The 14,987-nt window shown below is 36.1% G+C and overlaps 1 protein-coding gene across 13 annotated transcripts in view; it reads right to left on the reverse strand.

The window, feature by feature from the left end:
- Positions 1 to 14,987, reverse strand: part of ZBTB44 (zinc finger and BTB domain containing 44) — a 76,235-nt gene that overhangs the window by 49,035 nt on the left and 12,213 nt on the right. For 4 of the 13 annotated variants that reach the window (XM_070623455.1, XM_070623454.1, XM_070623462.1 and 1 more), the window contains exon 2: positions 8,787 to 8,920. The exons of 7 other annotated variants lie outside the window; for them this stretch is intronic. The gene's annotated coding sequence lies outside the window, so the exon portion shown is untranslated. Of the gene's footprint in view, positions 1 to 5,264; positions 5,386 to 8,786; positions 8,921 to 14,987 lie in introns of those variants that run through there. 2 more of the 13 variants (XM_070623459.1, XM_070623466.1) reach the window with 1 other exon arrangement.

A 14,987-nucleotide genomic window follows, 5' to 3' on the forward strand; every position in this document is an offset into this window, starting at 1 on the left:
TTTGGGGGTGACAGCTAAGGGGTTCAGGGTTTTTTGGGGTAATGAAAATGTTCTAAAATTGATTGTGGTAATGGATGCACAAATTAGTGAGTATAGCAAAAGCAGTACTAAAAGGGAAATTTATAGGAATACAGGCCTACTTCAACAAACAAGAAAAATCTCAAATAAGTAATCTTAAACTATACCTAAGAGAATTAGAAAAAGAACAAACAAAGCCCAAAGTCAGCAGGAGAAAAATAACAAAAATTAGAGTAGAAATAAATGAAATAGAGAGGGAAAAAAACAGAAAGGATTAATGAAACTAAGAGCTGGTTCTTTGAGAAGACAGACAAAATTGACAAACTCTTAGCCAGACTCACTAAGAAAAAAAGAGAGAAGGCTCAAATAAATAAAATTAAAAATGAAAGAGGAGAAATTACAACAAATAACACATAAATACAAAGGATTATGAGAATACTACGAAAAACTATATGCCAACAAATGAGACAACCTAGAAGAAAATGGATAAATTCTTAGATTCATATAACCTCCCAAAACTGAATCGAGAAGAAATAGAGAATCCGAATAGATCAATCACAAGTAAAGACAAGGAAACAGTAATCAAAAACTTCCCCAAAACAAAAGTCCAGGACTAGGTGGCTACTCTGGAGAATTCTACCAAACATTCAAAGATGATTTAATACCTATCCTTCTTAAACTATTCTGAAAAACTGAAGAAGATGGACCGTTTCCTATTCTATTCATTCTGTGAGGCCAACATTACCCTGATAGCAAAACCAGACAAAGACAACACAAATATCACAACACGCCAATATCACTGATGAACTTAGATCCAAAAATCCTCAACAAAATATTGACAAGTAGAATATAGCAATACCTTTAAAGGTCCATTGACCATGATCAAGTGGGATTTAAACCAGGGTGGTTAAACTTGGGTGGTTCAACATCCACAAAGCAATCAATGTGATCCACTATATTAACAAAATGAGGAATAAAAAATCACACGGCCATCTCAATAAATGCATGGAAAGCATCTGACAAGATCCAACATCCATTTATAATAAAAACTCTCAACAAAATGGGTAAAGAAGGAAAGTACCTCAACATAATAAAGGCCATATATGACAAACCCACTGCCAACATACTCAATGAGGAAAAACTGAAAGCCATCCCTGAGAACCGGAATAGGACAAAGGTGCCCACTCTCGCCACTCCTATTCAACATAGTACTGGAGGTTTTGGTTAGAGCAATTAGGCAAGAAAAAGAAATAAAAGGGATCCAAACTGGAAAGGAAGAAGTGAAACTTGTGCTGTTTGTGGACGACATGCTTCCATATATAAGGAAAACTCTAGACTCCATCGGAAAACTATGAGAAATAATCAACAACTATAGCAAAGTTGCAGGGTACAAAATCAACTTGCAAAAATCAGCTGCATTTCTATACACTAATAATGAAGTAGCAGAAAGAGAAGTCAAGAATACAATCCCATTTACAATCACAACAAAAAGAATAAAATATCTATGAATAAATTTAACCAAGGAAGTGAAAGACCTACACACTGAAAATTAGAAGACATTATTGAAAGAAATTGAAGAAGAAATAAAGAAATGTAAAAGATATTCCATGCTCAGGGAATGGAAGAACAATGTCCATATTACCTAAAGCAATCTACAAATTCAGTGCAATCCCAATCAGAATTCCAATGACATTCTTCACAGAAATAGAACAAAGAATCCTAAACTTTATATGGAACAACAAAAGACTCTGAATAGCCAAGAACAAAGCTGGAGGTATCACAAACTCTGATTTCAAAATATACTACAAACTATACTAATAAAAACAGCCTGGCACTGGCACAAAAACAGACACAGAGATCAATGGAAGAAACTGAAAGCCCAGAAATAACACTACACGTCTACTGACAGCTAATCTTCAACAAAGAAGCCTAGAACATACAAGGAGAAAGGAGTTTCTTCAATAAACAGTGTTGGCAAAATTGGACAGCCACATGCAAAAGAATGAAAGCAGACCATTATCCCCCATCATACACAAAAATTAACTCAAAATGGATTAAAGACTTGAATGTAAGACCTGAAACCATAAAATTCCTAGACGAAAATATAGACAGTACACTCTTTGACATCAGTCTTAGCAGCATCTTTTTGAATACCATGCCTACTCAGGCAAGGGAAACAAAAGAAAAATTAAGCAAATGGGACTACATCAGACTAAAGAGCTTTTGCAAGGCAAAGGAAATCATTAACAAAACGAAAAGACAGATCACAAACTGGGAGAAAATATTTGCAAATCACATATATGACAATGGGTTAATTTCCAAAATATATAAAGAACTTTTACAACTCAACAACAAAAAAACCCAATAAAAAAATGGGCAAAGGATATGAACAGACATTTTTCCAAAAAAGATATACAGATGACCAACAGACACATGAAAAGATGTTCAATGTCATTAATTATTAGGGAAATGTAAATCAAAACTACAATGAGATATTACACCCATCAGAATGGCTATATTTAACAAGAGAAAAAACAGCAAATGTTGGAGAGGATGTGGAGAAAAGAGAACCTTCATACACTGCTGGAGGTAATGCAAACTGGTACAGCCACTATGGAAAACAGTATGGAGGTTTCTCAAAAAATTAAAAATACAAATACTATATGACCCAGCTATCCCACTACTGGGTATTTATCCAAAGAACATGAAATCAACAATTCAAAGAGATTTATGCACCCCTATGTTCACTGCAGTATTATTCACCATAGCCAAGACATGGAAGCCCTAAGCAACCTAAGAGCCCATTAACGGACGAAGGGATAAAGATGTGGTATATACATACATACATACACACACACACACACACACACACACCACAGACAAATGGAATACTACTCAGCCATAAAAAAGACAAAATTGTGCAATTTGAAACAACATGGATGGACCTTAAGGGCATTATGTTAAGTGAAATAAGCTAGACAAAGACAAACATTGTATGATTTCACTCACATGTGGAAGACAAACACATGGACCAAGAGAACAGGTTAGTGGCTATCAGAGGGAAAGGAGATACAGGCTGGGCAAAAGAGGTGAGCACTAAACAATCTATAAAGAAACTGATATATAATAATATACACCTGAAATTATACAATGTTATAAACCAATATGATCTCAATAAAATCATGAAAAAAAAACAACTCAAGAGACAAGTTCAACAGGAGAATGGAAAGGATAGGGGAAAGAATCAGCACACTTGATGATAAAAGATCAGAAATTACTCAATTTGAACAACAGAGAGAAAATAGACTGAAAAAAGATAGAGAGAGCCTCAGGGGCCTAAGGAACTATAAAAAAAAGATCTAACATTCATATCCTCAGAGTCCTGAAGGGAGAGGGAGAGAGGGTGGGGCTTAAAAAGTATCCAAAAAAATAATGGTTAATGGGGCTGGCCCCGTGGCCCAGTGGTTAAGTTCGCGGGCTCGGCTGCAGGCGGCCCAGTGTTTCGTTGGTTTGAATCCTGGGCGCGGACATGGCACTGCTCATCAAACCACGCTGAGGCAGCATCCCACATGCCACAACTAGAAGGACCCACAACAAAGAATATACAACTATGTACTGGGGGGCTTTGGGGAGAAAAAGGAAAAAAACAAAATCTTTAAAAAAAAAAATGTTTAAAAAAAAATGGTTGAAATCTTCCCAAATTTAGCAAAAACCCTAAATGTAGAGATTTGAGAAGCTCAGCAAACCTGAGCAGGATAAATCTAAAGAAATTAATGCCCAGACACACCATAATCAAACTTTTGGACACTAAAGACAGGAAGAATTTTGAAAGCAGCAAGAGAGGAATGACTCCTCACTTACAAGGACGAAATCAATTCAAACAACTCAAATTTCTCATCAGAAACCATGAGGCCAGAAGGAAGTGGCACAACACTCTTTAAGCACTCAAAGAAGAGAAGTATCAACAAGAGTTCTATATCCAGCAAAAATATCCTTCAGAAATAGAGGGGAAATTAAAACATCCTCAGATGAATGAAAACTAGAGAATCTGTTGTCAGCAGATCCACCCAAAAAGAAATGGCTATGGATATAATTCTTGAAATGGAAGAAAGAACAATGGAAAAAATAAAAGTATAGGCAATAGTTTTTCCTTCTCTGACTTTCCTAAATTATATTTGATATAATTGAAGGAAAAATTGTAAAGACTGTTTGATGTACTTTTCAAACTAAGTAGAGGAAATATTTAAGACGTATATTATAAATGGGAGGGTAAAGGGACTTTAAAGGAAGGTAAGCCTCCTATACTGCACTCAAACTAGCAAGATGTTGACATCAGTAGACTGTGTTATTTATGTATAATGTCATAACTAGAGCAAATTCAAAATAATCTATACAAAGAGAGACCTTCAAAACACTATGGATAAATCAAAATGGAAGTCTCAGAAAATACTATGGATAAATCAAAACGGAATTCTCAGAAAGGTACAAGTAACACAGAGGAAGGGAGGAAAAACAAAACAGAAAAAAAGAACAGAGGGAACAAATAAAAATGTCAGACTTAAGTCTCAACATACCAATAATTTCATTGAAATGTAAATAGTCCAAATAAAACCAATTAAAAAATATAGATTGGTAGAGTGAATGTTAAAAAAATGAGCCAACTACATACATCCATAAGAATCTCACTTGAAATATAATGATATAGGTAGGTTCAAAGTAAAAAAAAATGAAGAAAACATAGAACTATACTGTTCAATGAAGTAGTTACTAGCCACATGTGGTTATTTCAATTTAAATTAATTAAAGTTAAATAAAACTAAAAATTCAGTTCCTCAGTTGCATTAGCCACATGTCAAGTAGTATAGCAAAAAGCAGTCTTACTGTATTGGTAATGTGCCTACATCACTTTATTAAAAAAAGCTCTCCAAAATTCTATTAACTAAAATGCCTATATCATCTAAGTTAATTAAATAATTAACAGCAGTTAACTGAGGTCTTTTTTAATTGTGGCAAAATATATACAACATAAAATTTACCATTTTAAGTGGACAGTTCAGAGGCATTAAGTACGTTCACACTGTTGTTTAACTGTCATCACTCTGCATCTCTAGAACTTTTTCATCATCCCACACTGAAACTCAGTATTCATTAAACAATAACTCCTCATCTCCTCCAACCCCAAGCCCCTGGTAACTACCCTCTTACTTATGTCTCTATGAATTTTACTCTCTAGGTAGTAAATTCACCTCAAAGAAGTGGAATCATCCAATATTTGTCCTTTTGTGACTGGCTTCTCTTACTCAGCATAAAGACTTCAAGGTTCAGCCATGTTGTAGCATGTATCAGAATTTCCCTCCTTTTTAAAGGCTGCAAAATATTCCATTGTATGTAAATAGCACATTTTGTTTATTCATCTATTGATAGGCATTTGGGTTGTTTCCACAGGTTTTAAATCCCCTATTTAACCAACAAAAGCAAGGTTTATTCACAAATTCAAAGAATCTCCAGGTAGAGAGGAATCTTGGAAGTCATGTAGTTCCACATCCTTCTAATTCCTAAGTCATTTGATGGAAGTTATTACAATCATAAAATTCTGGTATTTCATAGTATCATCTTGAGTGAGGGTGGTCACTACTTTAAATTGTCCACATTTCTCTTTTCCAACTTAGCAATTATTATCAGTATTTTAAGTAATTTATTTAGCCATGACACATGACAGATGACGTTCACATGTGTGATACACCTCCACAGGCAAGGCCAGATTTAAAAAAAATTGCATAAAATATAGATAACATAAAAGTTGCCATTCGAACCATTTCTAAGCGTACAGTTTAGTGGCATTAACTACATTTACATTGCTGTGCAAACAGCACCATTACTTATTTCCAAAACTTTTTCATAGGCATGGTCAGATTTTGACAACACTCAAAAGTACAGGAAACAAAGTAAAGAGCATCACAGACTTTATTTTGGCATAATATTCCCAAAAGGATTTTAAAAGGTGTGAAAGAAAATAAGCTCATCCATTTAAATGTATCAAAAAATTTTTGCTTTTATGTAAAGAAAATAAATATGTTAAATCTCACCTTTAAAAATTAAACTTTATTTGAAAAGAAGGAATTTTGACTTTTTTTTCTGATTCTCTACTTCACAGATAATATTAAAAAGGCACGCAAATAAGTAGTTAAAATTTATAGAATCACATTTTATGTTATGTTACTACAAGATTTTTCATTGTATCATTCTTCCTTACAGGCAATATGGATATACAACTAACACTCTGCTTACTCATCCTTCTCATTAAAAATTTATTCATGGATATAAAAAATGTGAAGCAACTGTAATAATCACAAACACTTCAATAATTCATAATTGCCACAACTTTCTTTTTAAAATTATTTATTTACTTTTTGAGGAAGATTAGCCCTGAGTTAACTGCTGGCAACCCTCCTCTTTTTGCTGAGGAAGACTGGCCCTGAGCTAACATCTGTGCCCATCTTCCTCTACTTTATATGTGGGATGCCTGCCACAGCAAGGTGTGCCAAGCAGTGCCACGTTCGCACCCAGGATCAGAACTGGCGAACCCCAGGCCGCTGAAGAGGAACGTGTGCACTTAACCACTGTGCCACCAGGCTGGCCCCTGCCACAACTATTAATGGTAGTGTACATTAGTAATTGTTCCTTACAAAACCTCTGGTAAGATCTGCTCCTTTGAGGACCATGACTAAAGTTGGTCAAGAACAGTACTTCTGACAGTAACTCTGGAAATTACCTGTCTTTGTAGAGACAGACAACTATGGAAAAACATTGTGTTTTGACACAGTCAACACTATATTAAGTGTCTCCAGGAGACCCAAATGCTAGAGGGTGAGGTATGACTCTGGGACTGATGGTGTCCATTCTCTTGTACTACAGATATTACTATGCATGGCTTGAACATTACCTTAGAGGTTAAAGAGATAAAGGATGGAGAAACAGATTAAAAAGAGGCATCTTTTTCCCCTCAGCTGGAAAAAAAACTCAGAATGAATTTTGAATAGAATAGAAAGGAATTTGAATTTTGAAGCTGAAAGGGATTTAGGAAATTATTTTTAAGAAAAGTAGTTTATTTCAACAAACATTATTAAGTGATAGATATTGTGCTAAAAAGCCCAGAAAGGTTAAGCAAGTCAGTAACTCAACGGAAGATGGGAGTGGAGTGAAGATCACTTGATTCTTGGAGTCCACTGCTTTGTACAAAAATCACAGTTAAAAACAGGACCTGGAGCCAGTACTCCTAAATTACAAGTACTCTCTCTATTAATTTGATAATAGTGTAAGAATAACTGTGTTTCCATATAGGTACAATTGTTCTTATTAGAACAAAATTTTCCACTTTTACTTATAGAACTCATAGTCAATCTGTTCAAACTAGCAATCTACTATCCTGAAAGTGACAAACTGCTTTTATACAATTAAAACCTGACTGAGGTAGCCTGAAGAAGGTAAGGCTTGTTACAGTAAATACCTTTCTAAATTGTCAAACTGACAGAAAGGCAAATTCTATAACAAAAAGATGTTTGAAACAAAAGAAACTTCTATTGGGCCAGAATTTTAAAAGCTGTCTTAGTTGCAGCATTTGCTGCAAAACAATTTGGAGAAAATAAGTGACTGTGAAAATACCAAACATTAGCCTTTTCTGATTATCCAAATGTCCCAGAAAAATACATGTTTACAGTTACAACTTTTCAATCTATAAATATAAAAATCTTCAGTAAGAAAAAGTCTTTTTAAACCACCTATTAATTTGCATTTTCTTAGAAACTTACTAACTGAAATCTTCCCAGTGAAGAAGATTTCATATATCTCACATCATAACTCCTAAGTTCCTATTAAGGTTTTTAATTCTAGATACGACACAGATACTCTTAGTATCCCTGTCCCTTTGAACTACAGAAGACTGCTATAAGGATAAACACATTGAGTCTTTTGACACAGTAGTATGCATTAATTAAAAGAATTATGGTTTTTTCATATTACCCAAACCCAGTAACAGATTTCTCCACCTCATCTACAATTAGGCTTTATTTATTTCACATACTTAATTCAGTTATCAATAAATACATTAATGTTGCCCAGAGACAGTGTATATACTGGAAAGAGCAATGCCTTTGTAGTTCAGACAGACTTGCATCTTAATCATGGCTATATCACTGAACTTGCTGGATAAACTTAAATAAGTTTACTGTTGTAAGGGTTAGATGAGAGTAAATGAATATATAGAAAGCAACCAGTGCCTAGCAAATAGTGTATATACAAGAACGTGACACTGCACTGAGTAATAGATGAGGTATACTTACTGATAGATCTCTGACTCTATCACCTCTGGCTGAATTAACCTCAAATTTCTAACCCCATTACCCTTTCTGAACTTCAATTCTGGGCCTCTAATGACCAGCTAGAGTGCTACACAATTCCATCTGAATGTGTCTGCCATCTTTCAAATTCACCATCTGAAACTAAACTCAAATTCTTTCTCCTCAATTGACACGCCACTGCAGATTTTCTAATCTGTTAGTGATGGATGCTTTCAATTGCCCTGTCACCCAGAGCCTAAAATCTAGTACTCATTTTTGATTCACCACTCTTATCCCCCACCTCCTGACAAAACCTGGAAATCTTCCTGGAGCTACTCCCGCTTCACAGGCAAATTTAGGAAAATTACAGATACTCCCCTACTTATGAATGTTTACTGACAAGTCACAATCATTCTCCAGAGCAAGTATTACCTATGCCCACTCCCAAGAGATGATAATAATGGTCCTTAAGTCTTTGCTCTCTAGTCTTCATTAGTTTGCTCTCTGCTTAGTTTTGCTGTAGTTGTGGATATTTTTAAGTCCAGCATGGTCAATAAGCACAAAACCTGAAAAAGTTAATAAACAGGGGTATGTGATTATGGCGCAAATAAAATGCAGACCTAAACATACCAATAAAGAGAAAGCATGCCGCCCCCATGAATGGGATAAATTATTGAACATTATGAATGACTGTGAAGTTCAACAAATCCTGCATCATACAAAGATGAGAGCTATATCCACATGATAACTGATAACAATTTACAAGGGACAAGGAAAAATTATTGGAGAAATGGGAAAAATTTGGTGTATGTGGTTAGAGTAGCATCAACACTAGATGATAAGATTTCAAACTCTTTATAAAGTCTTAGGACCCCTTTACACTTAAAATTTACTGAGAATTCCAAAGAGCTTTTGTTTACGTGAACTATATCTACTAACATTTACCATATTATAAAACTTAGAAATGTAAAAGATTAATTACTGATTCATTTAAAAATAATAAGCCCATTATATGTTAACACATGTTTTTCAAAAAACTACATTTTCTCAAACCAAAAAAGAAAAAGCAAGAGCGGCACTGATTTTTGCTCTCTCTTAAAGTCTGGTTTATTAGATCAGCTAAATTCTCATATCTGCATCTGCATTTAGTCTGTTGTGCTATCACATTTCAAGTAGCCTCTGGAAAACTCCACTGTACATCGTGAGAATAAGAATGAAAATAACAAATAATATTACAATACTGTTAGGAAAATGTTTTGACCTTGTAGACCTTTTGAAAGGTTCTGGGATCCCCAGGAGAGCGCCCACACCATACTAACCACTGCCTTAATTCTTAGTGCTAAATCAAGAGATGGCTAGGAATTTGTAAACGAGATCTTAATGCCAAGCAAGGTGAATGGGGCTGCTGTTGAAACTTCTAACCCAAGTTAAGAGGAAGATGATTCCTATCTTCAAATTTGCACATCACAGAGTAGTAAAATCCACTTGTCACTTAAGATATCATAAACAAGGAGTGTCCAGAGTGTGTGTTTGTATGTGTGTCTGTTGGCGGGGGGGCAGCGGTGGGGGGGGGAACCCATCTCCACAAATTTGCAATGTAAATACAATAGGTGAAAGATAGTCAAGAAAATGTTTAAAATGTTTATCTGGCCAGGAGGAATAGAGTCTGTTAGGGAGGTTCAGGGGTTAGGTTAGGTCTCTTTGCTGATTTAAAAAAGAAACCCACACAAAACAGGTCAGCTAGGTATTTTCATCTCTGGATTTAAGGCCTAGAATTGTGGGGGGCCATCTTGGAACCCTAAGGAGAGCTGGCCTAAGGAGGCAGAGCAAAAAATTGTAAATTTAGGTCCTTGATAATGTCATTGAATTGCTGAATAACCAACTCTGAAGCTGCCTTACCCCAGGATTTGTTGTTTTTTGTGTGAAATAATAAACATCCTTAGCGTTTAAGCCACTTGATTCAAGGTTTTCTAATACACAAAATGAGTATCCACATACAGATGTGCCATAGGTACTTCAACAGATCCAACTGAATTCATCATCATTTCTCACAAATGACTCTTCCTCTTGAAATTCTCTGGCCAATGATACCAGCATTCCAAAAAGCAAAAAACCTGGAAGTCACCTTTGACTTTCGTGGTAGACTAAAAAAGGTCCCTTCCCCAAAATATGTCCATGTCCTAATCCCTGAAATTTGCAAATGTTATTTTTATGGCAAAGACTTTGCAAGTGCAATTATGTTAAATATCCTGGGACAGGGAGAGTAGCCTGGACTGTCCAGGTGAGCCCTAAATATAATGATCAGCATCCTTATCAGAAAGGTAGGAGGAGATTTGACACACACATCAAAGAGGGTGATGTGAAGACAGGGGCAGACACTGGAGTGATGTGGCCACAGCCACAGAAAGCCTGCAGCCACCAGAAACTGAAAGAGGCAAGAAATGAATTCTCCCCCAGAGCCTCCCAAGTGAGTGGGTGCACGCCAACACCTTGATTTCAATCCAGTGATACTGATTTTGAATCGGCCTCCAGAACTGTGAGAAAAATGTTGTTTTAAGCCTTCCATTTTGTGATAATTTATTACAACAGCCACAGCAAATGAATACAACTTCTATCTTTCCCTTTTCCTTCCAACACATACTTGGTCACTAAGACTTGTCTCAAATACATCCTTTCCTTTTTCCGTTAACCACTGACTTGGACTACAGTCATGTGTCGTTCTGAGAAATGTGTCATTAGCTGGTTTCATCATTGTGTCAACATCACAGTGTACTTATACAAATCTAGATGGTACAGACTACTACACATCTAGGACATATGGTGCTAACCTTATGGGACTACTGTCGTATATGCGGTCACTCACTGACCAAAACATCGTCATGTGGGCATGACTGTACTTAAACAACATCATGATTGGTCTCCTTGTCTTTAATCTCACCAACCTCGAAACAATCCTCCACCATTATTCAAATATTCTCTAAAATACAATCATCTGAGTCCAGCACTTATCACCTTATGCCTTAGTCATCACACTGACCAACTTTTAACAGCACTTCATTCTTTTCAGCACTTTCATATGTATTTGATAGTTTTTTGTTTTTTTTTTTTGAGGAAGATAAGCCCTGAGCTAACATCTGCTGCAATTTCTCCTCTTTTTTTGCTGAGGAAGACTGGCCCTGAGCTAACATCCGTGCCCATCCTCCTCTACTTTATATGTGGGATGCCTACCACAGCATGGCTAGCCAAGTGGTGCCATGTCCGTGCCCAGGATCCAAACCGGCAAATCCTGGGCCACTGAAGTGGAATGTGGCCCTTAATTGCTGCACCACCGGCCCAGCTCCCAGATACAGACTGATTTTAATATATAAAATCCTTGAGATAAGGCAGACTATCATGCTCCCACTATATTGATGAGGAAATTGACACTCAGAGTAAATCACTTACCCAAGGTCATAGGGCTAGTAAACAGCAATTTACATCCTGATCCTAAGCTTTTTCACTATATATCTCATACTCTGTCTGCTCTATTATGCTTTCGGGCGCTGTAGGCTGCTATCTTTCTCTCCCTACTCTCCAGCATGAACTCTTGTTCCAAACTGATTTTGACTCACTCTCCAAACATACACATATTTCTGCTTCCTCACCTCTGGTCCCTTTTTGGAACTACTCCTTTATTGCTCTCATCAGGTCAAAAGCTACTCTATTTTGTTTCTCCTTCCACCCTAGATGTCAGCAATACCTTCCATTTGTATGTCTTTTTTCAGATTACAATGTGTTTTAAAATATATTTTCTTTAGATCTTAAAAATCTTATGAAGTAGATGAGGAAACTCTTTAAAGATCAAGGAAAGTAAAGATCAGAGAAAATAAGTGGCCTAAAAGGGGCTCAAAATCAGGAACTTACTTAAATCCTGTCCTCATTTTATTATTAAACTATGCTGCCTTTCCCTCCACTGAACTCTTATAGTATCTTCTGTCTTGACCATTGATCTGGCATTTGATATAGTATCAATTTAGGTAACCAAGGTATATGTCCTGTTTCTCCAAGGATAATTCCAATATATTTACAGAATCAATCATACCTGTGTTCTTTAAAAATCATTTTATAACTGCTTGAGATATAACTGACATACAATAAACAGTACATATTTAAAGAGTACCATTTGATCAATTTTGACATACATATCATCACCACAATCAAGATAAGGAACATTTTCATGACTCCTGTAAGTTTCTTTGTACCTCTTCAAAATCTCTCCTTCCTTCCCCTCCCTAGGAACCACTGATTTGCTTTTCATTTTAGATTAGCTACATTTTCCAGAATTTTATGTAAGAGAAACCATACAGTATATATTTTCTTACTCATCTGGCTTCTTTCACTGGATCTAATTATTTTGAGATTCATCCATGTTGTTGGGCTCAAGAATTTTTTGTTCCTTTTTATTGCTGAGTACTATTCCATTGTATGGATGTACCATAACCTATTTATCATTTAACTGTTGATAGGTTTTTGAGTTGTTTCCAGTTTGGGGTTATTACAAATAAAGCTGCTATTAACACTTGTGTACAAGTCTTTGTGTGGACACATCAGCAGAGGTTCTTAACCATTTCTGTTTCTAGACCATTTACATGGGTTATACTCTTACCAATAACACTGCTTATTATAGTGCAGTGATTCTCAACTGGGCATCCCTTTATGGCCACAAAAGGATCACTGCTCTATTACTCAGAAGAGCAGTTTATGTATACTAGGTAATCAATTACTAGTTCTTTACAGATCTTGCTCTCCGACAGATCTGTATGCTACTATGAGGGAAGAGGCTGAGCCTGTGTGTATTCTACAATGGCCTAACACAGAGGGCATTTAAAAAATCTTGAATAGGGCTGGCCTGCTGGTGTAGTGGTTAAGTTCATGTGCTCCACTTCAGCGGCCCAAGGTTTGCAGGTTTGCATCCCAGGTGCAGACCTAGCACCACCTGTCAAGCCATGCTATGGCAACATTCCACACAAAATAGAGAAAGACTGGCACCAGATGTTAGCTCAGGGAGAATTTTCCTCTCTCTCTCTCTCACACACACACAATGTCAAATAAATGTCTGTGGTTTATGGTGCCTGTTTTTGGAATAAGCATATCCTTTTATGTTGAATCACAACATTAATAAAAGTATAATTGCAAATGATAAACAACAAAATAAAACTTGAGACAAAATATATGAAATAAATATTTCTAAAGAGTTTAACATATACAACATGCAAACATTTTATAGAAAACTTGTTAATATAGCTGGTTTAAGAATGGAAGAGCTGTAACTCAAAGTAAAATCTTCATGCCAAAATTTCACAGAAAATTTCTGAGTGAAAATTACAACTCCTACAATTTCCTTCTCCAGAAAGTTATTAAGTTAAAATGAGATGCTTTCCACTTTTATTTTCTTTAGAATCAAGTTGTTTTTTCTTCACAAATGTTACAGTACCTCATATTTTAAATTTTGTTCTAAGAAAACTTATCACTCTGTTTAGTCTAAGCAAAAACAACTATCTGTATTTTTCCATGAAGGAAACGACACTGTTTAGAATGGATTCACATGAGTACTCACATTTGAGAACATGCTTTTACTCTTTCTCTGAATAAATACACTAATAAAAGTGTATGCGATCTTTATTTGATGATGCTTTATTTCCCAAAGGTCTTCCTTATGTGTTTATTAAGTTTTCAGGAAGAATTCCAAATGGATTACTGTATCTCAGTTTCAAAAAAAAATCGTTTAACTTTTGTAACTAGACATTTTTTTTTATTTTATTATTTTTTTTGAGGAAGACTAGCCCTGAGCTAACTACAGCCAATCCTCCTCCTCTTTTTGCTGAGGAAGACTGGCCCTGAGCTAACATCCATGCTCATCTTCCTCTACTTTATACGTGGGAGGCTTACCACAGGATGGCTTTTGCCAAGCAGTGCCATGTCTGCACCCAGGATCAGAACTGGCGTCGAGAAGCGGAACCTGCGAACTTAACTGCTGTGCCACTGGGTCAGCCCAACTAGACATTTTTTAATCAACTAAAGATTTCAATCATTTTACTACATAAAGAAGTCTTTTCTTCACAACTAGAAGGACCTGCAACTAAGATATACAACTATGTGGGGGGAGAGGGGGTATGCTTTGGGAAATAAAGCAGAAAAAAAAGGAAAAAAAAAGATTGGCAACAGTTGTTAGCCCAGGTGCCAATCCTTAAAAAAAAAAAAAGAAAGAAAAAGAAGTCCTTTCTAGAGCCAGCCCTGATGGCCTAGTGGTTAAAGTTCAGCGCTTTCACCACTTTGGCAGCCCAGGTTTGTTTCCTGGTTGTGGGATCACACCACCTGTCAGTCAGTTGCCATGCTGGGGCAGTGGCTCACATAGAAGAACTAGAAGGACTTATAACTACGATATATAACTATGCACTGGGGCTTTGGGGAGGAAAAAAAAAAAAGAGGAAGACTGGCAACAGATGTTAGCTCAGGGTGAATCTTTCCCTGCAAAACAAGACAAAACAAAACAAAACAAAAAGTCCGTTCTAGCTCAGAGCTTTGAGAAAGAGAGATTTGAGATTCACCTGGAGTTAAACAATAAATCAACTAAACCGGTTACATTAAACTATT

The sequence above is a fragment of the Equus przewalskii genome, chromosome 6 (assembly GCF_037783145.1).
Source record: "Equus przewalskii isolate Varuska chromosome 6, EquPr2, whole genome shotgun sequence".
NCBI classification, from domain to species: Eukaryota; Metazoa; Chordata; class Mammalia; order Perissodactyla; family Equidae; genus Equus; species Equus przewalskii.